Source organism: Manis javanica, chromosome X (assembly GCF_040802235.1).
Source record: "Manis javanica isolate MJ-LG chromosome X, MJ_LKY, whole genome shotgun sequence".
NCBI lineage: Eukaryota > Metazoa > Chordata > Mammalia > Pholidota > Manidae > Manis > Manis javanica.
In genome coordinates, this window is record NC_133174.1 from 96,578,695 (window position 1) to 96,605,390 (window position 26,696).

Consider the following 26,696-nt stretch of genomic DNA (forward strand, 5'->3'; position numbering starts at 1 on the left):
TCTACCTCTATCTCTCCTCCCACCACATTCTCTTTCTCCTCTTCCTCCTCTATTTCTTTCACACACACACACACACACACACACACACACACACACACACACACACTCTTACCCCTTTTTGTTCTCTTTGATGATTAGTGCATGAAACTCAACAATACCCACCTATGTTAAACTATCCCCAAATCTCAGTTTGGTTACTTTCACAAATAACCAAGTATCTCAATTTAACCTGACGTAAATTATCTTCCATGTGTTGTATGTTAAAATACATAATCTGTTTCACACTCATGCTCAATCATTTGCTCTAAGGACTCAAGGAAATTAAAAAGCTGATACGCCATAGTTACAGTTTATTACAGTGAAAACTCAAGTCAAATAGGTTAAAATATGCAGAGAAGAGGTACACAGGGTGAAGTCAAGGAGAAATCAGGCTCAATCTTCCAAGTGTCCCTTCCTAATGGATTTGCACAAGGACATGCTCAAATTCCCCTAGCAACAAAGTGAGACAACACATGTGAAGTGTTGTCAATGAAGGACCTTCATCTGAAACTTGGTGTCCAGAGATTATCGGGTAGTCACACAGGCACGTTGACAGATCTTACCTACCCAGGTCCCCATTCCTCTTCTTATTCCCAAATCAGAAGAGACCTTCATGGTTATAGTTTCTTATAGTGAAAGAAAACAGATTAAATCAACAATAGAAAAAGGTACATGGGGAAAAACGCAGGAGAAACCAGAGGCAAGCTTCCAAGTATCCCTTCCCAGAGGAGTCACGGGCAGATTCACCTAATTTTAATAGAAATGACATGTGCTAACCAGGGAAGTTAACTTGAGCTTTGGAGACTTTTAATGAAGATCAGTCACATAACCATGCATTGCCTGTGTGACTGATCACAGCCGCTCAAGATTCCAGTCCATTAACCAGAGCAAAAACAGGCATTCACAATAAATCACATTGTTAGGATTAACTTAACTGGTCAGATAGGTACAGCATGGTCCAAAGACTCAGACATCAGTCCAGACTCCGATTGGGTCCAGAAGATATGCTGTTCTTCAAAATGTGCACAGTTTGAACAACCCAGGATTGCTGAGTTAACCCTTTATGGCCAATAATAAAACTAACATAAGGAAAAATGTTAATCATTCCAAATCCATATTTAAAAAATTAAAGGCTTTCCAAGGATTATCAAGATATAAAACATCCAAATGAGGAGTTTTTAATTCTCAAGGCTTTAACAAAAATAATGATACATTTTCTACCTTTCTCTTAGGTTGGAAACAAAATCGCTAAAGAAAAAATAATTTTCTGTTATCCAATAAGTGGGCATACCTTACACAAAAGTATTAATTTGTAAGTTATATTCTAATAATCCCTACCCAGGTGCCTAGTCAACATATACCTAAAGGAAAAGAAATCCTAGGAATGGAGTTCTCTCTAATAAGAATATATTTTTTAAATGACCCCTATGAATGCAAGAAAAGATATACACATATGCAATAAGGACATGAAAATCAGCTCAATATCATTAGTCACTAGAGAAATGCAAACAAAATCACCATGTGAAGCCAACGCACACTCACAAGGATGAGTATAATGGACTTCTTTTGTCAAATGGAAATTAAAACAAATTGACCAGGATATGGAAAAATTGGAACCCTTGCACAGTATAGTGGGAATGTGAAATTCTTCAGTTACAGTCGAAAGTAGTTTGGCAGTTCCTCGAAAGTTAAACGTATAATTACCGTATGACTGACTCAGCAGTTCCACTCTTAGGTAGAGACCCAAAAGAATCAAAAGCATTTGTTCAAACAAAAATGTGTACACAAATGTTCATAGCAGCTCTGCTGACAGTAACCAAAAGGGGGAAACCTCCCAAGTGTTCATCAACTGATGAAAAAGTACACAAAAGTGGTATATCTGTACAGTGGAATATCATTCAGCCATAAAAAGGAATGAAATATGGATACATGCAACACCATGGATGAAACATGAAACCATTATGCTAAGTGAGAGAGGCCAGACACAAAAGGCCACATATATTGTATGATTTCATTGGTATCAAATATCAGAATAGGTAAATCTCTAGAGATAGTACATTAGTGGTTTCCAGAGCCTGGGGGCAGGGGAGGGGAAAGTGGGATGGCGTTTCCGTTTGGGGTAATGATAGACTTTGGAACTAGACACAGGGGATGGCTGCAAGACATTGTAAATACACTAAATGCCCCTGACATGTACCCTTTAAAATGGTGAATTTATGTTATGTGAATTTTACCACAAGAAAAAAAGATGCTGATAGGGTTTACACCTGTATGAACAGATTGTGAATTAACTTCAAAATCTGTTAAAATGCACCATTTAGGAAACCTTTTTGTTCTTGATTGACATTGGGGCTCAAGTTATGGTAATACTTGAGTATCTCACTAAATTTTAAAAGGAAGACCCCGTAACATTAGAGGACGTACTGAATATCAAACAGAGGACAAACAGGTTTGCCTTGCCTTATGCATTGGAGTACCACCTTGCCTCAATTGCCCCTGGTTATAGCACCCATTGTCCTAAAATATCCTACAGTGGCCACAGGCACTCTGACACAGTGGGTAATGACATTAAATTAAGTCTTTGCCACTTATAAATTGGCTTGACCAAACGGGACCCAGCAGACGAACTCCACTGAAAATACTGACTTTGGGCTATGGAAGAATAAACAGTGCCCCAAGGGATTGAAACCCATTATGTAAGTTCTTCATAGAGAAGAGGTGATTATCCCCATTACTTTTCTATTTCACCTTCCCGAAGGGACTGTAAGGATTAAAATCGAACATGTAGGTCATGCAGAGAATGGGCGATTTAACCCACTTCTCCATTTAACGTTTCCCAATTTTACCTGTTATTAAACTACAAAAGAATGAGTGACATCTCAGTACAGATTACGACAGACTTAGTGCCTCAATACCATTAAGACCCCACATCCAGAGTTACTGAAAGTACTGCCTCCAAACAATCAGCAACTGGTAAAGGTTTTGCTAAGATAGATTTGGCTCATGTGTTCTGTTCAGTGCCTATAGCAACAGGACCTCCACTGCAGTGCAACTTCACCTTCACTTCTGAAGGGACGTGATGCACATTTACCTGGCTACGCACAGGGTACCTGGGCAGCCCTCAGGTAGGGCTAGGCCACGGCACCTCGGTTAAATTCCTGAAGATTATTTGGTAGACCAAGGGCTGCTCCCTCACTGACACTACCAAGATGAGCTACTGACCCTCTTGGCACCCACAATGTTAAAACAAACCCAACATTTTATAGACCTTTGTGGGCTCAGTGGGAAAGTCCTCATTTGCAAATGTTACATAAGCCCATTTTAAATGACGCTGCTATTTAAAAACTGGCCCACCTTCAAAGGGCCCCCTATGGGCAAAAGGCACCAGAATTTGTCCAGATTGCAAAACAGCAGTCGCTCCTGGTAGGGACTCCTGGAGAGTCCTTTACTGTTGAGGTTTCAGCAGCCTCCTCTCATGCCTCCTGGAATCTCTGACCCTCCTGTGATGACCGTAAGTTGTCCATGGGATTCTGTGGGAAGAAAGAACACTGCTCAGCCCCAGGATACAAGACATTAGAGGGGCCATGCTGCCCACATATTGAGCTCTCCTGACATTAGAAGTGCTCACAGGCCTGGGCCTGTGACACTCAGTAGCCAGTTGCCCATTAGGCCCTGGGTGATAGTCGCAGCACCCTTGCAAGTTGGGCAAAGCTACCGAGGCTTCCTTGTTACAGATGGAGGCAAACCTGGGCCCTCTGGCGTATCCATCCCACTACCAGGAGGGCTTGACCTTCCCCAGCATCATTCCCTTGCCAGATGCCAGAGTGTTGGACGAGGTCACCCTGCTCTCTGACCCCTTGGTGACCAGGGGAGCCCCTTGGGACCAGCTGAGTGAACAGCAATGGGTGTTCCTCCACTCTGTGCCTGGAATCGTCACCATCACTCTGGCCACCAGTGATGGAGCTCTCATCCCTCAACTAGGACATCTCTACTATGATGGGTGTCTGGGACCCGAGGATCAGTCAGTACAGTTGACGGACCTTTAGGCAGTCACCTCAGCACTGGATGTCCTGGCCAATAGTCAGCCCCAACAGCATATTTTTACAGATTGTCGGGCCACTGTCATGGGGCTGGCTGTCTGGTCCAGCCAATAGCAGTAACAACAGTCTCTTGTCCAGGATCGTCCCCTGTGGGGCAAAGAACTCTGGGACTCTCGCTTTACAGAATTCCAAAATATAAGTCAAGGTCACACATACGAGAACTCACCAAGACACTCCATATCCACTTTGCAGTTCCAGAAATTGATAGTGACTGAGGCATTCATCTCACTGCTCAGGATACAGAACGCTGGGCTGTCGAGCAGGCAGGCAGTGGACCTGTCGCCTCTCTATCTGGCCTCAGGCGGCAGGACTCATAGAGTTCCATAATGGCTTGCTTCAACAAGCGCAAATTCAGTTAAAGGGAAATGGCACATTTCAGCCACAGCCCCATGTCAGGGGTGGACTGTAAGTGCGTGCCTGACTCCATGCCTTGAGGTTTGCCTGCTGAGGGCTCTTTAGCCTCAGTCCTCCCTCTTTCCAATGCCCCACATCTGGATGGGTACACAAAAAAGCCCACGTGTTCTCTCCTTCTGCACACTGGCTGGGAGGGACGAGGGGCAAACTACACGAGCCCCTGCCAGCACACAGGAACCCTTGTGTCGCCCCATCCACTGACCAGAGTGAAACTCCCAACACGGTCTCCTTACTGACTCTCTCAGGCCTTTTTTTTTTTTTTTTGGAGCAGTCTGCCCTACCCTTTCTTAAAGAGGCTCATTATGTAAGCAATGCACTTTTTGTATCCTCTTGATAGTGTGTGTGTGTGTCTGTGCGTGTGTCTGTGTGTGTGTGTTGTCTCCACTCGGGGCATTTGAACCAAATGTTGAATAGGGGTGCGTACTGATCCCCAGAGTGGCCACAACAGCTTCTCTCACCATCATTCTAGCAGCACACTTGCCGAATGTGTTCTTTCCATCCCGGAAACTTCAGGGTCTGTCAGACTAGATGTCCTGGATCCCAAGAAGGTGTACCGCCTGTAAGGCACAAAGTTTATATTCTACTGAACTGGAAGTTATAACTAACACCCAGTCTCGCCTCTGTGCTCGGTGACAATGGTAAGTGGAATTAGCATAAAATGTCTGCTGGTGTCTTCTTAGTTTTAGGAATCTTAACACGTGAAGTCTTGGCTAGGTGGACCTGAGTACCACAAAACCTCTCAGACTGTTGACTGAGAAATCATCCTGGCAAGCCTGTTCTTTTAAGGTCTTCCATGCCTTATGGGTCCACTTGGGCTGCCACAATGAAATGCCATAGACTGGTTGGCTTAAATCACAGGCACTCGTTTAACACAGTTCTGGAGGCAGGGAAGCCCAAGCTCAGGGGTAACAGCATGCTCAGGTTCTTTGTGAGGATCCTCATCCTGGCTTGCAGACAATGCCTTCTTTCTGTGACTTCACTGTGGGGTGGGGGTGGGGAGAGGGTGGAGAGCAAGCTCTCTGGTCTCTTCTTTAAGGGCACTCATCCCACAATGTGGACCCCACCCTCACGACCTCATCAAAGCCTGATCACCTACCAAAGACCCCATGTCCAAATACCACCACATTGTGGGCAAGGATTCCAGCACATGGCTATCAGGGGCACACAATTCAGTCCCTCGTATGTGCACAGCCCAGTCCTGTAAAAACTTCTCTCTCTTTCTTTATTCGTCATTTACAGTCTTGGGTTGGGAAGCATGTGTGAACCACTCTCCAGCTCCAACTTTAGTACTTCTTCCACTCTCCATTCTCACAGCATTCATTTCAACTTTGTATGTTCTTTTCTAAGTAGCTTTAATAACGTTTAAATATCCAAATACTCCTTCTCTCTTTTGAGAGCTTTTTTTTTTAACCATGCTGCTATTTGGTCTATACACTTTTGTTTCCTTCCTGAAAGAACTATGTCTCTGCTGGCATGAACCCTCCCAAGGTGGAAATTGGGGAAAAAAGCACACTTGGCAGATGTTCACTACATGGCCATTTAGAGAACAAGTTCATCCCCTTGTACAGGATGCACTTAAAGTCACCTTTCAGTTCTAGGATTCTGTCTCTTAACAAATAGTACATTAGAGATTTAATCCTCTCTTCTGAGTTCATTGCTTATGCTATGCTTAAAATATATAGGCCATTTATCTGGTCTTGTAATACAACTTGGGTTCATACTTTCACAAAAGATATAATAAATTCACCAATTTCACATCTGATATTCATCTTTTATTTTAGCCAAAATCACAGAATATCAATACTTCAAGTATTATTAATAGAGCAGTAGTTCTCAACCTTTACTCTATTCCTGCATATTTGACAGACAGGATGTATTCTTGCTAGTTGCTCTCTGTGGCAACAAGCCCCCTTAGGAAGGGCAGAGAGACTGAATGGGCTGCTTCTCTAGGGTGGGTCCAAATTCCAAGGAATGTGGGTAGGTCTCCCTCAGATGATTTTAAGAGGCTACCTCCTCCCAGCAAGGTTCTATAAGAATCACTGGGTCTAATACCATGCATCTTAATTCTCCAGATTTTATCTTTGTATTAGAGAGCTAAATATTTGGATTATATAACAATAATCAAGGTGAAAATATACTCCTTTACAGAAATGCTATACTATGAGTTGACTAATGATTATATTGAAAAAATATATAATAAGTTTGATGCAAGAACCAATCTGAGGAGCCTTTCCGTATATTTAAAAAGGAACCTGTAATGGAAAAACTTTAACACATTTGTTATTCTATGCTATTTGTACAATAACCTCGTAGAGTAAGTTTAGACTTGAGTTTTGTTAGAGGAGAAAAACAAAAGGGCGCCTATATGTGAGTGTTTGTTTTCTCTGCAAGAGAAGTTTATGTTCAGAGACTCAGGAGACATAATTTCTAATCATGACCTGGCTTCTACTTGGCCAGGGGGTAGGACTGGAAGATATTCAAGCTTTCTTTAACCTGAAAATTAAATACTTCCTCAGGAAAAATCCCCTTTCTTCCTTTCTGCCAGAAAGTTCACAAGAAAATTACCGACAGGTGGTAGTAATTTGGTTTTTTCCAACTACCTAGTAACAACTACTTTTTCTGTTTCCTTAGAAATGCTCTGTTTTGTTTTATCCATATGTGGTTTATTATTTACTGTCTTTTATCCCTGTAAACCCTCTTAAGTCCTTGCAAACCAGTAGGATATAAAAGAGCAAAGTTCTAACATGGATTACAGCTCGTTGGGCAGAATGACAAGTTTGTCTTCTTCACATTTGATTCTTGCTTGTAAGTGATGCACAGCCAAAGCTACAAACGTTTACAATTACTTGTAAGATAGCTGAGATGTTAAATGGATTAGTAACATGTTAAAAAGAAGAAAAATATCCAATTCTTTTTCCAGATGAACTCATGATTTCCATGGTTACTTTTTGTGAAGTATGGGAAATCTTTACTATAATTTTTGTTTCCTAGATATAAAACTAAGATTGATAAACTACCCAAAAAGAATAAGTAATACAGTCTAGTAAAAGGAAGCATTTGAAACTTAGGTCTGAGACTGTCTAACAGAGTCAGCAGAATTCATACTTTTCATAGATTATACCAGTGTTTACAATCACATGTATGTACATATTTATGTGTAAAGAGGTGGGGAAGAGGAAGTGGGAGAGAGTAAAGAGAAAAAAGGAAACTACATAAAGGTCAAGTAATTTATTCTAGTACCTTAGATGTAAAAATCTATGAAATAAGCTTTCTTTCAGGCATTAATTTGCTAATGACTTTTTCTCATTCTTTCATTTTAAGGTAACAAGACCTTATTTTAAAATACAAATGTAATTTTCCTTCACTCTGAAAATCACTCATTTTGGCTAAGATTTTATTTTAGAATTAATTTTTTGTCTATATTTTTCTTTCCTTAGAAGCAAACTTAAAAATTAAATATAGGTTTAAGAATGCATTGCCTCCTTTAAATTTCTCTAAGTTCTATAACTACTTCTTAGTTTTGAACCCCAGAGAAAATCAGTTTATTTTCCCTTATCAGACAGGGAAGCTTTTGCAATAGCTTCTTTCTGTTCATCCTGAGTAACTTAAGACTTTTGTTCAAATTCTCAATTCAGGGGCTAAACACACCTCTGTTCATAGAAGCTTCTCTTGATGAGTACCCCTTTCTCTTTAGCCACATTACCCTTCAATAGTTCAAATGACTGAGAAAGAGGCAGAGAATATGTGCAAGAAAGTGATGGTTTCTAAAGGCGAAAAGAATCAGTTTTAGAAGTAGTCAGGTAGTGGTGAGGAAAGTTCCCTTGGTTTCCATTCTCTCCCCAAATACTTTCCAAAGACTTGCCAATTAGAGCTTAATGTATTCCAGAATTAGTTTGAGCCAAACAGGAGCTCTCCTTGGGTACAATTTTTTTTGGGTGGGGGGCACTTAAACTCCTAAAGCAAAATAGCATCATCTGTATTTAAAATATTAAATTAATAATACTCAAAGATAAGAACAGTTAAGTTACCTAGGACGGTTACTTCAAAATGTCCAAGGCTTTGGGCACTCTTAAATTCATCAAGTGTTGATAGCCTTCCAAACCACTATGTTGTACATCGGAAATGAATAGAATATTGCATATCAACTATATTTCAACGAAACTTAAAATTTTTTAAATATTTTAATTGAACAATACACCCAAAGAACTGAAGACATATGACAGCCTCAGAAAAAAACAGATTTTGGACAACACTCTCATATTTTGCAGGCTGAGAAAGTTTCTGCTTTCAAAAATAAATTTCCATGGAATACTTTCAGGATAAACACAGCTGTAATGTAGGTGTTGTATGAAGCCAAACTTTTTCTCTCTCCATAGCTGACATTCGAACTTATCACTTACAGTTTTCCTGGCTTTCCTGGCTTTCCCTGGGGTACCAGTGCTTGTGCTTTCTCGACCTGTTAAAGACACAGTGAGATAGACTAAATTAACCTATAAACCAAATCAAGTCATTCACTACAAAAAAGCACAGACTAATGAGAAATAGTTTAATAAATTATAAAAATCAAACAACCACCTATAACATGTAAACTGAATGTCGAAAAGGTAATTCTTATTAAAGTGAGAGAGGAACTAAATTCACTTTCATAATAAACTTTTACTCCAAAATATCAACAAGTGGTATTGCTTTGTCGTACATTAACTTTTCCATATTTTCTCTGGAAATATGTTTCCTTGTTTTCTCTGTTGCTGGAATTATAGAGATAACGTAATTATCTCCTATATACTTAATCTATATTTTCTAAATGTTCTTAAATAAACATATATGCCTTTTATATTCAGTAACAAATTCAAGTTAAGTCAAATTCATGAGGGTAATAATCTTGAGAGATGGGATCACCACTCACTGTTGGTGGAATTCAAGCTTAAAATAACATTTTGTTAATCTTTGCTAAAAATAGCCTGAACAAATCCAAATACAGTCTTTTTCTTGGATATAACTCCCTTCAAAGGGACTGTATATTTATTAGGTATGATACTTCTTTCTGATATAATAACATGTGAAAAGCAAAGAGGGAACTACATTGAGATGAAAGGCTCTTCAATTTTGATTATTCTCTATCACCAAGTCTATTTTTCTCCTTTATGTACAATTTACCCAACACATTTAGTTTCGAAGGAGAATATAATTTCTCCCCTATGATTTATGACATCCATTCAGCAAATAACTATTGAGCGCTTATTATGTACCAGATACTGTGACAAGGAATTTGGTAAAACAATATTTTAGTTGACTTCTTTGTCACATATTAATTGACTCTATAAGTATAGGCTTATTTCTGGGCTTTCTCTTCTGTTCCATTGATCTATGTGCCTACTTTTGTGCCAGTACCATAATGGGGGAGGAGGATGGGTAAAATAGGTGAAGGGGATGAAGAGGTACAAACTTCAAACTATAAAACAAATTAGTCACAGGTATGAAAGTACTGCATAGGGAATACAGACAATAATACTGCAATTTATTTGTAAGTTGACAGATGGTAACTATACTTATTGCAGTGAACATTTAGTAATGTATATAACTGTTGAACCACTATGTTGTATATCAGAAATGAATAGAATATTGCATATCAACTATATTTCAATGAAACTTAAAATTTTTTAAATACTTTAATTGAACAATACACCCTAAGAACTGAAGACATATGACAGCCTCAGAAAAAAACAGATTTTGGACAACACTGTCATGTTGTCAGTTCTGCTAGCTGAGGCAAGTTGACAGCAAGTGTTTCAGAGTTCACCGAGGTTGGTGAATTGCTTTCCTGTAGGCTACCTATGCTTTGGTGTTCATTATTACCCTAGCATAAAAACCGTTGCTGAGGCAAAAGAGAGTTTCAACAGTAAGATTTAAGTGTGGTCAATACACCACTTCTGTTTTTCATACTTTATTCCATAATCCTAGACTACTTTCTTGGTTTCTTAAGCCTAGCCAGAGGACTTGCTGAAAATTTGTTATGGAGTAAAATGTTAGACTGAGTCATAACAGAAGATGAAGAAGTTGAACACATACTCACTCACCAGTAAGAGATTTTAAAAATTATGCTCAACTATACTTAACTTCCTATAATAATGCTTGATAACAAAAAGGATAGAAAATTTAGTCACATGTGAAAAGGAAAGGAAAGGAATCAATCAAAGCCAAGAGAAAAACTCAAAGCTAATGGATAAAAGTGAGTATCGGGTAATGATTTAATCTTTATCTCCTAGAAATTAACCTCCCCTCCCTAAACAAATAAAAATATGTAATTAGAAGAATGACAAGTAGCTATCACAATGATTCAAGTTATATTGAGCACTCCTGACATTCAAAGAACAAGTTATAGGCTATTAAAATTTTTAAAATTAAGAAATTACATCTACTTTACAGAAAAAAATACTACGGTTAACTTTGTGAGCAGTAAGTCAGAATATTTTCTATGCCTGTTTTCTTATATAAGTGTTCATACTAAGTTCTGACAAGATATAGATGTTTATACGACAAGTTCCTCTGAAAAGTCATGCTGTTTTTTTTAATTTAGTAACTCGGAAATGTAATTACCTACCCCAATTATACGTTCAAAATTAATTCAAATGGGTATGAACTCAATAGAAGAGATAATGGAAGTCACTTAACAGCAAACTTTCAAAGGAAATAACTAGAAAAGAAACAAAACACATCTTAGAATTCAGGTTTTTCTAAAACTAAGATGGAAAATGATTAACTAAAATTCTTTTACTTTTAGTTTGAATACTACTAAAATTACCATATGAAACACATTATGTTTCAAGCCTAATGCATAACTAAGATACAGGTTCATTGCCTAGCAGAATTATATTTTTGTGAGTACATATATATATGATATAATAATCACTTTTCTTTTAATGATTCATTTTACCTTTATTTCAGGTGAGGATTTATGTTTTAATGAGGAAAAAATTTAGGAGAAGGCCATGTATATACATGTTTTAAGGTAAAAAAAGACATTATAAATGTATGTATGTGGGCATGCTGACTTCATTTCTTCACAAAATCTACTCTGAGCATTTCTTTATGTGGATAAGAGTGATGGGTGTATGTTGGCATGTAGGAGGGAGAAGAGCTATTTTCTTTGTCTATTCGCCCCTTGCTTTCACTGACCCCATCCTGGGTCAAGATCTAGATGCCTAGAAAAGAACAAAAGATCAGGTCTATGCTTGGTAGCAAGTATATAAAAGACTTTTTAAAGGATTGTGTAAGGCAGAGGCTACCTGTAATGTTTAATGATCTCAGCAGTACTACTACTGATTATTGTTAACTTTCCAATGCATGTCTTATCTACTTATCTAAGTTACCAGATATAAAGGATGTTAAACTTTGTAGTCTTCAAAATACCCAGCACAATCAAACCACATACACAAATTAACACATATTCACAAAATGACTTTTTAATTTACACACATAATTTCCAAACCTATCATGAAACGTCTATGGGAATATACTTTTAACCATGTTACACATATAGATTTAATTCATTCATTAAAACTGCAGTATAAAAAACAAGTGGGACTACATCAAACTGAAAAGCTTCTGTACAGCAAAGGAAAGTATTGACAAAATGAAAAGGCAACCAACTGAATGGAAGAAAATAATTGTAAATCATATATCTGATAAGGGGTTGATATCTAAAATATAAAAATACTCATTCAATTCACTAGTAAAAAAACAATCCAATTAAAATATGGGTAGAGGATCTTCATACATACTTTCTCAAAGATGACATACAGACGGCCAACAGGTATATGAAAACATGCTCAACATCACTAATTATCGGGGAAATGAAAATCAAAACTGCAATTAGATATCAACTCACAACTCTTAGAATTGTAATTATCAAAAGACAAATAACAAGTGCTGGTAAGGATGTGTAAAAAAGGAACACCAGCACACTCTAGATGGGGATGTAAAAACTGGTACAGCCTCTTTGGAAAATAGCATGAAGACTCCTCAAGAAAGCAAAAATATAACTACCACATGATCCAGCAGCTTCACTTCTGGGTATTTATCTGAAGAAAACAAAAACACTAACTCAAAAAGAAATATGCAGCCCCATATTTACAACAACCAAGACATGGAAACAACCTAAGTGGTCATTGATAGATTAACGGATAACAAATATGTGGTATATGTAAATGGAATATTATTCAGCCCATAAAAATAAATGAAATCTTACTGTTTAAAACAACATGGATGGACCTTGAGGGTATTATGCTAAGTGAAAAAAGTCAGACAAACAAAGACAAATACCATATGATCTCAGTTCTGTGTGGAATCTAAGAACAAAAAAACAAAAACCTGAGCTCATAGATACACAGAACAGATTGGTGATTGCGAGAAGCGGGGCATGGAAGGTGGGTGAAATGAGTGGAGGGGGTCAAAAGATACAAACTGCCAGTTATAAAATGGGGATGTAATGTACAGTATGGTCACTATAGTCAATACTGTATTGCATATATGGAAGTTACTAAGAGAGTAAACCTTGAAATTCTCACAAGGAACTATGTATGGTGATTGATATTAACTAGACTTACTATGGTGATCATTTAGCAATAGATAGAAATATCAAATCATTATGTTGTACACCTGAAACAAATGTAATGTCATATGCCAATTATATGTCAGTAACAAAAAAGCAAAAAAATGTAAAAGAGCTTTTTCAATTATGGAGAACCATTATCAACTTCATTTCTAAGCCACTTCTTGAAAAACTACCCTGAAACAGAAATGCCATACTTGGGGCTTGGGACACTACTGAATAAAGTTTGGCCTCTGCTCATCAATGGAGATAATATGCACTCTAGTTACATTTCTGTAGAAGTTTTGCTTTTTAAAAAAATAATTAGGACCATTTACTTCTCAGTTTATTTAAAGATTTCTCCCAAATAACTCAAAGTTATCAATATGTTTTCAGTATTGTTAATAGTCAAGGAAAAAAGAAAGAGAAATGAAATTTAAAGGCAATTCTTCATATTGCTTGGGCAATATCATTTATTGAGAAAAACTGAATGTTCTCAAAGAGTAAAAATTAAACAAGTTACTCGTGTGGAGTTAACATATCCAAGGGCCTACAATCATACAGTCTGTAAGAATTAACTGAATATTTTTATTTAGTTCTTAGATGTATTTTTTCTACAGAGGGACTCTATATATGATGACTCTGTTTAACATTTACAGTTTATAAATTGCTTTCAAATAAACATTTGTTAAAAAGCCTAAAGCTAACTTTGTGAGGCAAAAAAGGGATGCTTTCCATTTTAGAGATGAATAAATTAAGGCATAGAGTGATTGAGCAACGTACCTCTGTTCAAACAAGTAAAAAAAACTGCAGAGAGAGCCGTCCAAGATGATGGCATAAAATCATCCTGAACTCACCTTCTCCCACAGACACAACAAATTTACAACTACATTATGGAATAATTTCCTCTGAAAACTGCATGAACAGAGCTTCCATGAGAAAGGATAAAAAGGCGACATCAAAATGGGGAGGAGAGGCAGAGAAAGAGTCTTGCCAATAAAAAACCAACCCACTCCAGGTGTGGTGGTTATACACAATCAGGAGGGATCTCATAAATATGAAATTTTCCCTGAGAAGGGAAAGGTCTGTTCTCTAACTCAGGCACCCCACCCCAGATCCTGCACAGGAGAGATAAACTCCTAAAATGCCTGGTTTTGAAATGTGGATTACATCCAGGAAAACCACAGAACTGTAGGGAACCAAGAACCTACTCCTAAAAGGCTCATGCACACCTAACACACTGGGACTCAGTGCAAAAACACCAGTTTGAAATGCACCTAGACAATACGTGAATGAGGCCCACTTATTAATCTTGTAGTGTGTCTGCTAGAGAGGCACAAACTTCATGGGACTCTCTGTGAGGATGAAGACACTGGCAGGTGCCATTTCTGCAATCTAATTCTGACTTTGGTTGTTCTGACACTGGCAGGTACTATTATTTAACTCTTTTTCTAGCCTGTTGTCACCAGGGTGCACCCCCCACAGCCCTACCCAGCCCTGTGCTGAGGCAGCTCCTGGGCTGGGTGAGAGTCCTGCTCACCCTCACACTGCAGCCATGGCCCCACTATAGCAGGAAGGCTCATAAAGCTTACACAGGAGACACACACTGAGGGCCTGACACTGGTAGTTGGTGGGCATATGCTTCTGAGTTTTATGGGACATCTGCTACACAAGGCCAATCTTTCAAGGTTGGGAGAGGTAGCTGATATGCCTAATATATAGAAACAAACACAGAGAGTCAGGGAAAATCAAGAGATCTTGTTCTAAATGAAAAAAAAAAGACAAAACCTTTTTCTAGACTCACGAATCAAAAAAGAGGGCTCAAATGAATAAAATCATAAATGAAACAGAGGGTATAACTGATACCACAGAAACACAAAGTATTGTAAGTTACTAATATGAATAATTATATGCCAACAAATTGGACAACCTAGAAAAAATGGATAAATTCCTGGAAATACACATATTACCAAAAATGAGTCATGAAGAAATAGAAAGTCTGAATAGATCAATTTTTGTAAGGAGGTGGAAACAGTAATCAAAAATCTTCCAACAACCGTTGCAAAAAAATACATTACCAGACGGTTTCACTGGGGAATTCTACCAAACATTTGAAGAAGATTTAATACATACCCTTCTCAAACTCTTCCAAAAAACTGTGGAAGGGAACACTTACAAACTTATTTTACAAGGATGGCATTACCCCGATACCAAAATCAGACAAGGATACCATAAAAAAGAGAATTATAGGTCATTACCCTTGATGATCATAGATGCAAAAATCCTCAACAAAATATTAGCAAAACTAAATTCAACAAAGCACTAAAGCATCATACACCTTAGGCAAGTGGGATTTATTCCAGGGCAGCAAGAATAATTCAACATCCACAAATAAATCAACATGATAAACTATATTAGCAAAATGAAAGGGAAAGATCATATGATCATCTCAATTGATACAGAATAAGCATTTGACAAAATTTAACATCTATGATATAAACTCTCAATAAAATAGGTATACAAGGAATATAACTGAACATAATAAAGGCCATATCTGATAAACCCACAGATAACATTCTCAAAAGTAAAAAACTGAAAGCTTTTCCTCTAAGATCAGAAAAAGGACAAGAATGCCCACTCACAAATTATACTCAGCAGAGTATTCCAAGTCCTACCTACTGCAGTAAGGTAAAATAAATAAATAAATAAATAAAATAAAAGGCATCCACATCAGAAAGGAAGGTGTAAAACTGTCATTCTTTGCAGCTGACATGATCCCATATAAAGAAAACCCAAAAGTCTCCACTGAAAAATCTGTTAGCATAAACAAATACAGTAATGCTGTAAGATACAAACTCAGTATACAGAAATCTGTTGCATTTCTATACCATAAGAACAAACTATCAGAAAGAAATATTAAGAAAACAATCCCATTTACAATTGCATCAAAAAGAATAAAAATGCCTAAATAATAACTTTTACCAAGGAGGTGAATGACCTGTATACTAAACACTGTAAGATATGGATGAAAGAATCAGAAGACATGAATAAATGGAAAGATATTCTGTGCTCATGGATTGAAAGAATTACTATTGTTGTAATGCCCACACTACCCAAAGCAATCTACAGATTCAATGCAATCCCTCAAAATTCCAGTGACATTTTCCACAAAACAAGAACAAGTTTTCTAAAATGTGTATGGAACCACAAAAGATCCTAAATAGCCAAAGCATTCTTGAGAAAGAAAAACAAAGCTGGAGGTACCATGCTCCTAGATTTTAAACTATACTACAAAGCGATAGCAATCAAGACAGTAGGGTACTGGTAACAAAACAGACACATAGATCAAAGGAACAAAATTGAGAGGTCGAGAAATAAACCTACACGTATACAGACAATTAGTTTATAACAAAGTCATGAACATGCAATGGAGGAAGGACAGTCTCTTTTACAAATGGTACTGGGAAAATTGGATAGCCACATGCAAAAGAATGAAACTAGACCACTATCTTATGCCATAAACAAAAATTAACTCCTAGGTATAAGCCCCAAAGAACGGAAAACAGGGACCCAAATACCAGCTCACTAATGTTCACAGTAACACTATATGCAATAGTGAAAAGAGGGAACAACTCAAAGGTCCGTCATCAGATGAATGGATAAACAAAATGTGGGGTGTGTATTTTGGCCATAAAAAGGAATAAAGAGGAACTTTAGATACACAGAGAGGCCAGGGATGTGTGTGCACAGAGAGAGAACCATGTGAGGACACAGCAAGAAAAGACAGCCATCTGCAAGCCATGGAGTGAGGTACTGGGCTAAAACAAACCTGCAGACACCTTGATCTTGACCTTCTAGCATCCAGAACTATGAGAAAATAAATTTATTTTGTTTAAACCACCAGACTGTGGCATATTTTAGCAGCCGTAGCAAATTAATACAATTGCCTAACCCAGCTAGAATACTGAATCCACTAAATTAAGACAGGATGTAGGTAAATGAGGCATCTATGCTATATTCCTGGCTTTTGTCATCATTTACTGGCTTCTGTGACTCTGGAGTTCTTTCTCTTAAACTGTCCTCCACATAGTGGTCAGGATAAGCTATTAAAATTCAAATAAAATTATGCTAACCACTGCTTAATATCTTCCAAAATTTCTTCCTTAATTTCTAGAGAATAAAGCCCAAATTTCTTCATATAGCATATTAGGTCCTCCATTGATGCTGACCTTTAATATTTGTTCAGCCATTAAACTATTCCGTGCCTCACACTTTATGCTCCAGCAACATCAGAACAGTTGGCAGCTCCTTGAGGTTTCCACGAAATTTCTTATCTTTGTACCTCTGAAAACTGTTCTGTGCCTGTATATAATTGGCTAATTTGGCAAATCTCTACTCTTCTTTTAAGAATTAGTTCAGGGATCACCTGTACATGCTATGTTTTGAACCTACTTTTTATTCTTTCTTTTTTAAGATAGAAAAACTGAAAAAATGCCAAGAATAGCATAGTAAATGCCAGTATACCCCACACTTGGAATTACACATCTTCAGACTTTTATTTTGGCGTCTTTGCTTCAAATATTTTCATGCTTTAAACTTTTTTACTGTGGAAGTTTTAAAACTACAAAAGTAGATAGGAGAGTACAATGAACCCCACAATATCCTTGAGATATCATTTCATTCATAAACACTTCAATATGTGTCTTTAAAAGATAAGGACTTTTTAAAAGAAAATAAACATGATATACCTCCTAAATTATTTATAATAAATAAAAATTTTAAAACATTATCAAGTATTTTGTTCAAATTTCTCCCATTATCTCATAAATTATTTGCATTTAGCTTGCTCATGTCAGGATGCTTCACATTAAACATGAATAATAAAGTATATAGAACATTGAAGTTGTGGTTTAAATTTCCTTTTTCCCCTCTTCCTGATCACATTCCCCTCTTTCCTTTCTTAGAGGCAGCTGATATCATTAATTAGCTACATGTCTTTCTAATCCAAAGTAGACTCCTATATACATCAATGAAAAATAATAGTTCGGTTTTGGATGTTTTTAGAAATATGCACAAGTGCTATTACAATATTTGTTCTCTTGTGATTTTTAAAATGATTAGTACATTGAAACTTCTATACTCTCTCTGTTTTACAACTTTATTTGTAGTTTTCTTTTTTATTCTTGGTCACTACTGCTACACTTTTCCCTATTGTGTATGTTTTAAAAGAACTGCCTTTAGGTTTTGCTGTTCTCTGTTTTTTTGTTTTATATTTCAGTAATTTGTTTCAAATTTTATTATATTTTATTGTCCTAAAATGCTGTGAAGTGTAAAAACACCATCATTTTATGTACCTCTAAGAAAGAGGGTGCCAATTAAATAACGATGTACAATTTATTACAGAATGTGTTCTAATTTCAGAGATATTAAAATATGCAAAAATGGATACCTTGGAGTTGATGACATACAGAATATCGTTCCATCTTTTTTATTTGGGTTTACTTTTTCCCCTTAGGTTCTCTTAATTTACTGAGACTTGTCTTATGGCCAATATGGTCTATCTTGGTAAACATTCTATGTTTACTTGAAAAGAATATGTATTCTGCCATTGTTGGATACAGTGTACTATAAATATCAATTAAGTTAAGTTGGTTGATATACCAGGTTAGTTACATTTTTGAGGTTATGTTTTTAGATGTACATACATTTAAGAGTTGTTACTTCATTGATGGAATGTCACTTTTATCATGTATATTGTTCGCCTTATCTTACAGTTTTGCCATATATTTTATCTCATATTGATCATTTGTTTAGTATATATTAGGTATATCTTTGGCTGTTTTTTTTATTTTCAACCATTTTTTATAATTTTGCCGGGGCTGCGAGCCCAAGCCATTTATGATGTAAAATTCCCAAATCAAATACTTTCAAATCCAATATAGCTGTACGCCAAACTGCTTCATAACCAAGCAGAGTTCTAAACGTCTTGTTTGGGAGGTAGATATTATAAATTCTGAATAATTCTGGAGATTGTCACAAAAGTATAAGTTTGAATAATTTTGTTAAAACATTAGGGGTAAAACATTAGGGGTAGCCATTAGAAAACTATGAATGTAATGTGTAATTTCTAAAGCACTAGAAGGAAAAATATTTTAATCCTGCAAAACTAAACAAAAGATGGAATATAGTAAATATAAAGTAGGATTGCAAGAACAGATACAAACATTATTAATCACATTAAATTTAACTGGATTAAATTCCTCTCATAAAAGGAAAACAAGTGGTTTGGGTTAAAAAGCAAAATCTTAGCTATATGTTTCTTAAAAGAGACAAACCTGAAAGAAAATGGAAATAAAGGGATGAACAAAGATACATACACTAAGCCAGTTGTTCTCAAAGTGTGGCCTTTGCACCACCAGTATCATTACCACTAGTGAAGTTGTTAGAAATGCGCCTTATAGGGCGCTACCACAGACCTACTTAATCAGAAACTGGCAGTAGGGGCTAGCAATTTTCATTTCAAAATACTTTGGATTTTAAAATAATATGGATGCCCACTCAATTTGAGAACCATTGCCCTAAATGTTAACTAAAAGACAGGGGAAGTGCTAAATACTACTATCAGAAAAAATATAATTCAAGGCAAAAGGGACACAAAGACAAATTCCATATTAATAGAGTAAAATCCACCAACAAGATATTACTGTTATGAAACTTTACACAGTATACAACATCTAAATCAAAAACTTTTAAAATTATAAGAAGAAATGAACAAAACCACCATCATAAAGAGAAGCCAATATTCCTGTCAGAGAAAATGGGCAAGTAAAATAGATTAAAAAATAAGAATATGGAATATTTTAATTAAAATTCAAAAACTTGGTATAATAAGGAACTTCATATCTAATATGTAAGCTTTTTCTAAGATTTTGGTGGTTAAAGAGGAACTCAAATTTAAAATCAGAAGATAAGGGTAATGAGGAGAAATGAAATCTAAGCAGTACCCATATGAAATTTCAGAATTTTAAAAGCTTTTGAAAGAAATAAACAAGCAAAAATAAACCAAACATTAAACTCAAGAAGGTAGTACAAAAAAACATGTGAACAAGGGAAGTAAAAGGAACTAAAGATGATGGTAAAAATAAAGTAGAAAATATTTCCCTACTCTAGACTTCTTAATTAGCAGAGCCAAAAATCTTTTCTTTCAAAAGCAATAAAATAGACAAACCTCTGATAGACAAACCTCTGGCAAGGCTGATCATAAAAAAGGGTGAACACACAAACATTAGGAATGTAAAAGGGGATGTACCTAAAAAGATAGATATGAAGAAATACAGACTATTTTGTAGAACTTTGAGGCCTAGGTGAAATGAGATTTCCTAGTAAAATATTAACTCTCAAAAATGGACTCAAGAAGCATTATTCATTTCATTACTTTTTCTACAAAGAATTGAAAAGGAGTCATTCTTCCAACCACCAATCCTGGGCCATGGTTTTAGGTTCAGACAGTTTTAGAGGTAAATTCTACCAACCCTTCAGTGAATACATGATTTCTGTAAATACAAGAAAAACAGGGAAGTTTTCCAGTCCATTCTACTAGGCTAATATTAATTAACCTGACACCTAAATTGGAATAAAATAGTATCACCCCAAAAATACAAAACCTGTGGATGAAATTCACTTCTGTAGTTTTTCAGATGTAAAAATAACAACCATGACCAAGCAGAGATTCAAAAGTAGTTCAATATTAGAAAATCCATTAATGTAATTTCATTCATTCATTCCTTTATTCAATAAACACTCACTGAATGCCTACTATGTGCCAGACATTGTTGTGGGTATAAAGGAAATGACCCATAGCAATGAAAAAAAATAAAACAGAGTTCTTGCCCTCATAGATCTTATAAACTTCTGGGAGGAGAAAAAAACAGAATTATTTCAGAGTGCTATAAATTCTATGAAGGGCAATTGAATGGTCATGTAGTAGTAACAAAGGGGAGGCAATATAGGTTTAAATAACCCTTTTCTAATATGTTTTATATCTTAGAGTTAAAACCTAAGGATGGAAGGGAACATTCCACAGAGAGGAAAGAGTAAGAGCAAAGCACCTGAGGCAGGAAAGAGCTTAGAGTTCTGAGGATCAAAAAGAGAGCTGGTTTTCTGAAACAAAATGATGGGGATTCTGAAGAGCAGGGGTTGGCAAACTATGGCCCGCCCGCAAGTCAAATCTGGCCTACTGCCAGTTTTTGTAAGTAAAGTTCTATTGTAATATAGCCAAACCCCTTTCTTTACGTATTGTCTATGGCTGTTTTCACTATGCAATAGTAAAATTGAATAGCTGCAACAGAGATGGTACGTCCAGCAAAGACAAAAATATTTACTATCAGGCATCTTTACAGAGCATGCTGACGGTTGTAATGCCGTCTGCACCCTTGTAGAAGGTCTGCGTCGCTTTCTAAGTGCAATGGAGTCACTGGAGAGATTGAGGCAGAAGAGTTTAAAACATGATCTACTTCCATTTTAAAAACCTGGCTTTGAGATGATAATATTGGTTACTTTTGGAGTAGGCTATTGACCAGAAGAGGGCATGATGGAGCCTTTTGGCGTGCTTAAAAAGTTCTGTATCTTAATCTGTGTGTGTGTGTGTGTGTGTACATATATGTGTGTTTGTGTGTGTCTGTATATAGATATATACTCACCTGTATTTGTAAGACTTTCCTACTTTACTGTGTACACAGTATACCTTAATAGGAAAGCTCTGAAAGCAAAAAAGCACACCATAAACAAAAGAGAAAAAAGGGACAGTGTGAGAGAAGAACTTGCAATACATACACAAAAACGTAACAGCCATTAGCAAAGAAATCCTGGAAATTCATTAGAAAAAGTCAAAAAGACATAATTAAAAATAGTATGATATGGGGAAATGGGAATGTTAATTAGTACAACCTTTTCAGAAGGTGATTTGTCAACATCCATTAGATAAAAAATTCAATACTCTATAACCAGCAATTTCACTTCCAGCAATCTATCCATTCAACAGAAATACGTGAACATAATGAACAAATATGTATAAAACCTAATGATGTTCAGCACTGGTTCTAAACCTGAAAAACAAATAACTGCTATAATGACAAATTACTCATTCCCATGAGCATGATTTTATATAATCACTGCCTCCACACGGCAGAAGAATATATGTATGGATGTACATTAAAGATGCCTGGGATCCTGGGAATACTAAATCATGCAATACCATACAATTATTTTTTTCAAAGTTATACACCAAACTGCTGACAATTTGGAGTTTTGAAAGTTGAAGGCATAGGGGGAGGTAAAAGTGTTCCTTCACTCCACCCCAGCATTTTATTTTAAACTTTAAAACACACAGTGAACCTGAAAGAACACCAATACACCACTTCTAGATTTTGTCATTTTACTATACTTGTGTCTTACATTTTTAATTCAATATATTTCTAAATGTGTAGTTTGTATTTTTTAGCACATGGATATTAATTTTTGTAGGAACAATATGGTTTCAATAATGAATAGATATTACTTTCATAATCAGAAAAATTAAATATTTTTACAAATTATTTCCCCCTTAAATCTTCCTCTACATACTGATTTTTCATTTATACAACCAATTCTAAAAATAAAATGATCAACACTTAGAGTAGTATGGCCAGGCTGCCTTACTCCATGCTTGACACAAAAATCATTCCGTTATGTCATCCCCGAAATGATGATCCTGTTTTTAAAGCTTCAGTTATTTAAATTACCTTTGGCTACACATTTCTAAAACACCTTTTCCACCTTATAACTGGATATTACTTTAACTGCACATTTTGACCCAGTCCTCTTTTCACTTTCAGGTTCGTTGCTGTTACACATCATAGTAAGGTTATGATCTAGCATTATGACTATAATGAGGGAAAAAACCACCTAAAAAGCAGTAAATGTAGAAAATTATCATCTTTCTCCCTTCAGTACTTTCGTTTTCATTTTTTGCATTTTATTTCCTCCACATTCCGTATTCATACATGCCAGTTGTTACTATCATTCCCCTTACTTCATCTCTAAGACATGAAACACATTTTAGAGCAATTGCTGATGATGAGCTGGCATTTTCAGGTTAACTTCCTACTTCTGACGAAGAATTGAGCTTCTCAGATCACTACTACCCGTGCTAAGAAATAAGAAACAAAAACATGAGAATTCTAAGCCTTCCCGCAGAAATCACACATTCAAAAAGGCACTATTTACATAAATGCTACACTCAAAGACACAATGGCATTTCATTAATGTAAACTATTAAAGAATAAATCAAGAAACATCCTTTTTGAATAAAAAAGGTTTAAAACATGCAAAACCCACAAATATTTACAACTTTTATGCCTTATTCAAATCTACGCACTCTCCAACCAACACCGAAAGTACTATTTCCACAAATGGAATGGCAATGAAACTACGACTAATTCCACTGTAGTCAAAAACATAATGAACACATGCGGAATACTGACTGCAAATAAGGATGTGTGCCAGATCAGATGTAAACTGTTTCAGGCATAAAAGCCAGCCTGGGGCTGTGCAAATTTCATTAGCCTCTCTGTTATTCAGGAAAACTTGTCTCCTACCACTCGTGGCTTGTAATACTTCAACAATACCAAAGCACCTCCTTTTCCTTTCCCACTAACGCCAGGCTCTTAAAAACAATTTTTTAACCCTCCGTTGTTGCCTCTTAATTCCTTACCATAACAACTGTGTTCCTCAGGTTTCTTGTTCCTTAGCCGGATATCTCCATACGGGTCTTCCTTATTCCACAGCGCCAGGTAAAAGACTCCTACCGCCCCTTCAAGGCCTCTTTTGTATCTCCTCGTGCGCACTATTTCTAAGGGGAGTTTCTAAGGAAATAGTGTCCAAGGTCTTCCCACAGTGGACGCTATCTATGCACAGGATCCCCTGGCCTGTTCTCTCGTTGTAAAGACACGAGACTCTGGAAATTCTCATTTCTATGCCAACATTCAGAATATTTTTGTACACGAGATCGTTTAGGCTGGGGACCAGGTAGCACTGCTGGTACACCCTGTCGGAGATCGTCACATCAAAGCAGTAAAGAGGCGGTTTCGGTATCCGGTCGCGTGGCTCATCCCCTAACAGGTACCTTTGGACAGCCAGCACAGCGACAGGCACCACCTCCGAAGGGGTGATCCACTGGAGAGGTGAGTCCGTTCTTTGCTCAAGAACATTTCGGATCCAGGACTTGGGCCCTTGGGCCCCGGCCCCTCGGATCACCCCTCCCGGGACGCTAGCCCCACTTTTCTCACGGTTCGGCCGGTCTAGCCTAGCATGTGTGGGGCTGGCTTCAGGCTGGCCTAACTCACCAGACGTGATCGTCAGGCCACTGACTACCCTCTTCACTCCCCCAAAGCGAATTTTCCCAGTTCAAAGCGAGAGAGTAAGAAACCGCGCGCTTGGGCGACGATCGCTACTCAGCCTGGTCGACTGAAAAGGCTCCTCCCCCGAAGGGGGCTGCACGTCGTTTCGCGAGTGAGCGTCGAATCTCTAGCCCCGCCCCCAGATCGGCGCACTTCCATTGCTCCGGCGCTGTTACTACGCAGCCACGAGCGCGGTTACGTAGCAGGTCCTCGGTTCTGGTGCCCGCGGGATTGCCACGGGAGGGGTAGCAGGAAAATCACTGGTCGCCCTGGGTCCAGAAGCGTAGCAAGAGGGAGGGGAAGGAGCGCTCGTGGCCCTTCTAGAAGGGAGGACGCCGAAAGGCAATGGAAGAAAAGAAGGTGGACGTACGCGGGGTGCAAGTAGTCATAGCTCAGGGGTTTGAGGGTTTGAGCCATGGACCACCAACAGAAAGTAAATCAGAGTTGGTATAGTGAATATATATTGAATGTGTATGTACATTCATTCCTGTGCTCTGATATATAGTGCACGTATGTATCACTGAATGTTATAATATGGGTTTCCTTTAGTATGAACAAAACCAGATAACGTATGCACAGCCTAGCCCAGAAAGTCCTCCCTAAAAGTATTTTGCTGAATGCACGGTTGGTGAATTAGTGAGTACTGCAAATGAAAACAAAAAATTGTAGAACTGGCTTGGTAAAGAGCTGCCTTCGGATTAGACTTCGTAAAATGTACTTAAGTTTTAAAGGATACCTGGCTTAAAATACAGCTAGGGTGCAATTTCAGAAACCACTCCTAAACTACAAAGAATGTATATGGAACAAATGTAAAGTGAAAAAGCTGTAAGAATACTCGGAATTAATAGTTAGATGTGAGACTATACACAAAATGTGGTAAGTTTCCTATTGTTGTGCCCAAAGTCGCGAATCCCAAGGAGACCACCAAGGAGCCAACACGGATGCAAAAGCAAAAGAGCCTTTATTCGAGCTAGCCAGAGCTCAATCTCACACCCGTGCCAACACAGTGGCCAGGTGCCAGAGAAAGAGAGCGCTTTTTCCCCAGAACAAAGGTTTTATGGGTTTCCAGGGCGGTTTGGGAGGGTGATGGCCGTGGCTCTGGCTGATTGGCTGTGCCTGGGGGTAGTTGGGAGGGTGATGAGTCGTGGCTTTGGTCAATTGGCAGGGTCTAGGGGTGGTGGGTATACTTCTTGCTGACTGGAGGGGAGAGAGACCAAGCTCCGATTGGGTGAAATAGGTTCCGGGTCCCAATTGGCTAAAATAGAATCTGGGAGCTTGCCCTTTCACTGTGAATACTTTTCAAAGGTGATTATAGACTTGTTGTGATTAATCTCCCTTTGCTATTTCATGACTGTTCATTTACTATGAAGTACCTAGTATGAGGCAGCACTGTTTTAGCTCATTGGGGATAATAGTAGTCAGGCTCCTTTATCAAGCTTCTTCTCATAGCCTAGGATGAAGAACCTTCCCATTATTAATCTTTAACTAATTCACTCACTCTGCACATATTTCTTGAGTGCCTGCTCTGGGCAAGGCAAGGTCTTGCTATGGACACCAAAAACGTAATAAGGGGAAAGGCAGCTGAGGGGGCAGAAGTTAATATTTTATATAGAGTATGATTAAAGAAGGGTTCAGTAAGAGATTGAACAGAGCGGAGACCTGAGGAGGTGAGGAAGTGTGTATGTGGGTATCTTGGGAAAGGGCAGTTGAGTGAGAGGGAACAGCAAGAGCAGATTCCCTGAGAGCAGAAGAATACTTGATATTTCCAAAGAAATGCAAAAGCCAGTTGGCTGGAGTGGAGGGGTGAGGGGGAGAGTGCCAGGAGATGAAGTCAGAAAGTAGCAGTATTGTAGGCTTTTCTCTATCTCAAGCAGGAGGGACATACTTCAGCTTGAGCCACATTTCTATCGATAAACATTTCATTCTAGAATGATGTTTCTCTTATCTCTGTCACCTTGTTACATCACTCATTTACCATTTGTCACCTAATACTGTGATGAACAAAATTTAAATACTGTGATTAAAACAAAACATTTAATGTATATAGTTTGTCTCTCTAACTCAGGGTTTGTCAACTTGACATTCTTGACATTTTGGGCCAGAAAATTATTTGTTGTG

General features: G+C 37.5%; 1 long non-coding RNA gene across 2 annotated transcripts in view; it reads right to left on the bottom strand.

Moving 5' to 3' along the window:
• The window catches only part of LOC108392645 (uncharacterized), a 37,477-nt gene extending 12,805 nt beyond the window's left edge, over window positions 1-24,672 (bottom strand). The window contains exons 1-4 of one of the 2 annotated variants that reach the window (XR_001852070.3): window positions 23,894-24,672; window positions 8,954-9,009; window positions 5,012-5,110; window positions 3,394-3,569 (exon numbers count right to left, since the gene is read on the bottom strand). This is a non-coding gene — a long non-coding RNA (uncharacterized lncRNA). Of the gene's footprint in view, window positions 1-333; window positions 3,570-5,011; window positions 5,111-8,953; window positions 9,010-23,893 lie in introns of those variants that run through there. The other variant, XR_001852069.3, reaches the window with a different exon arrangement.
• Between the last annotated feature and the right edge of the window lie 2,024 nt (window positions 24,673-26,696).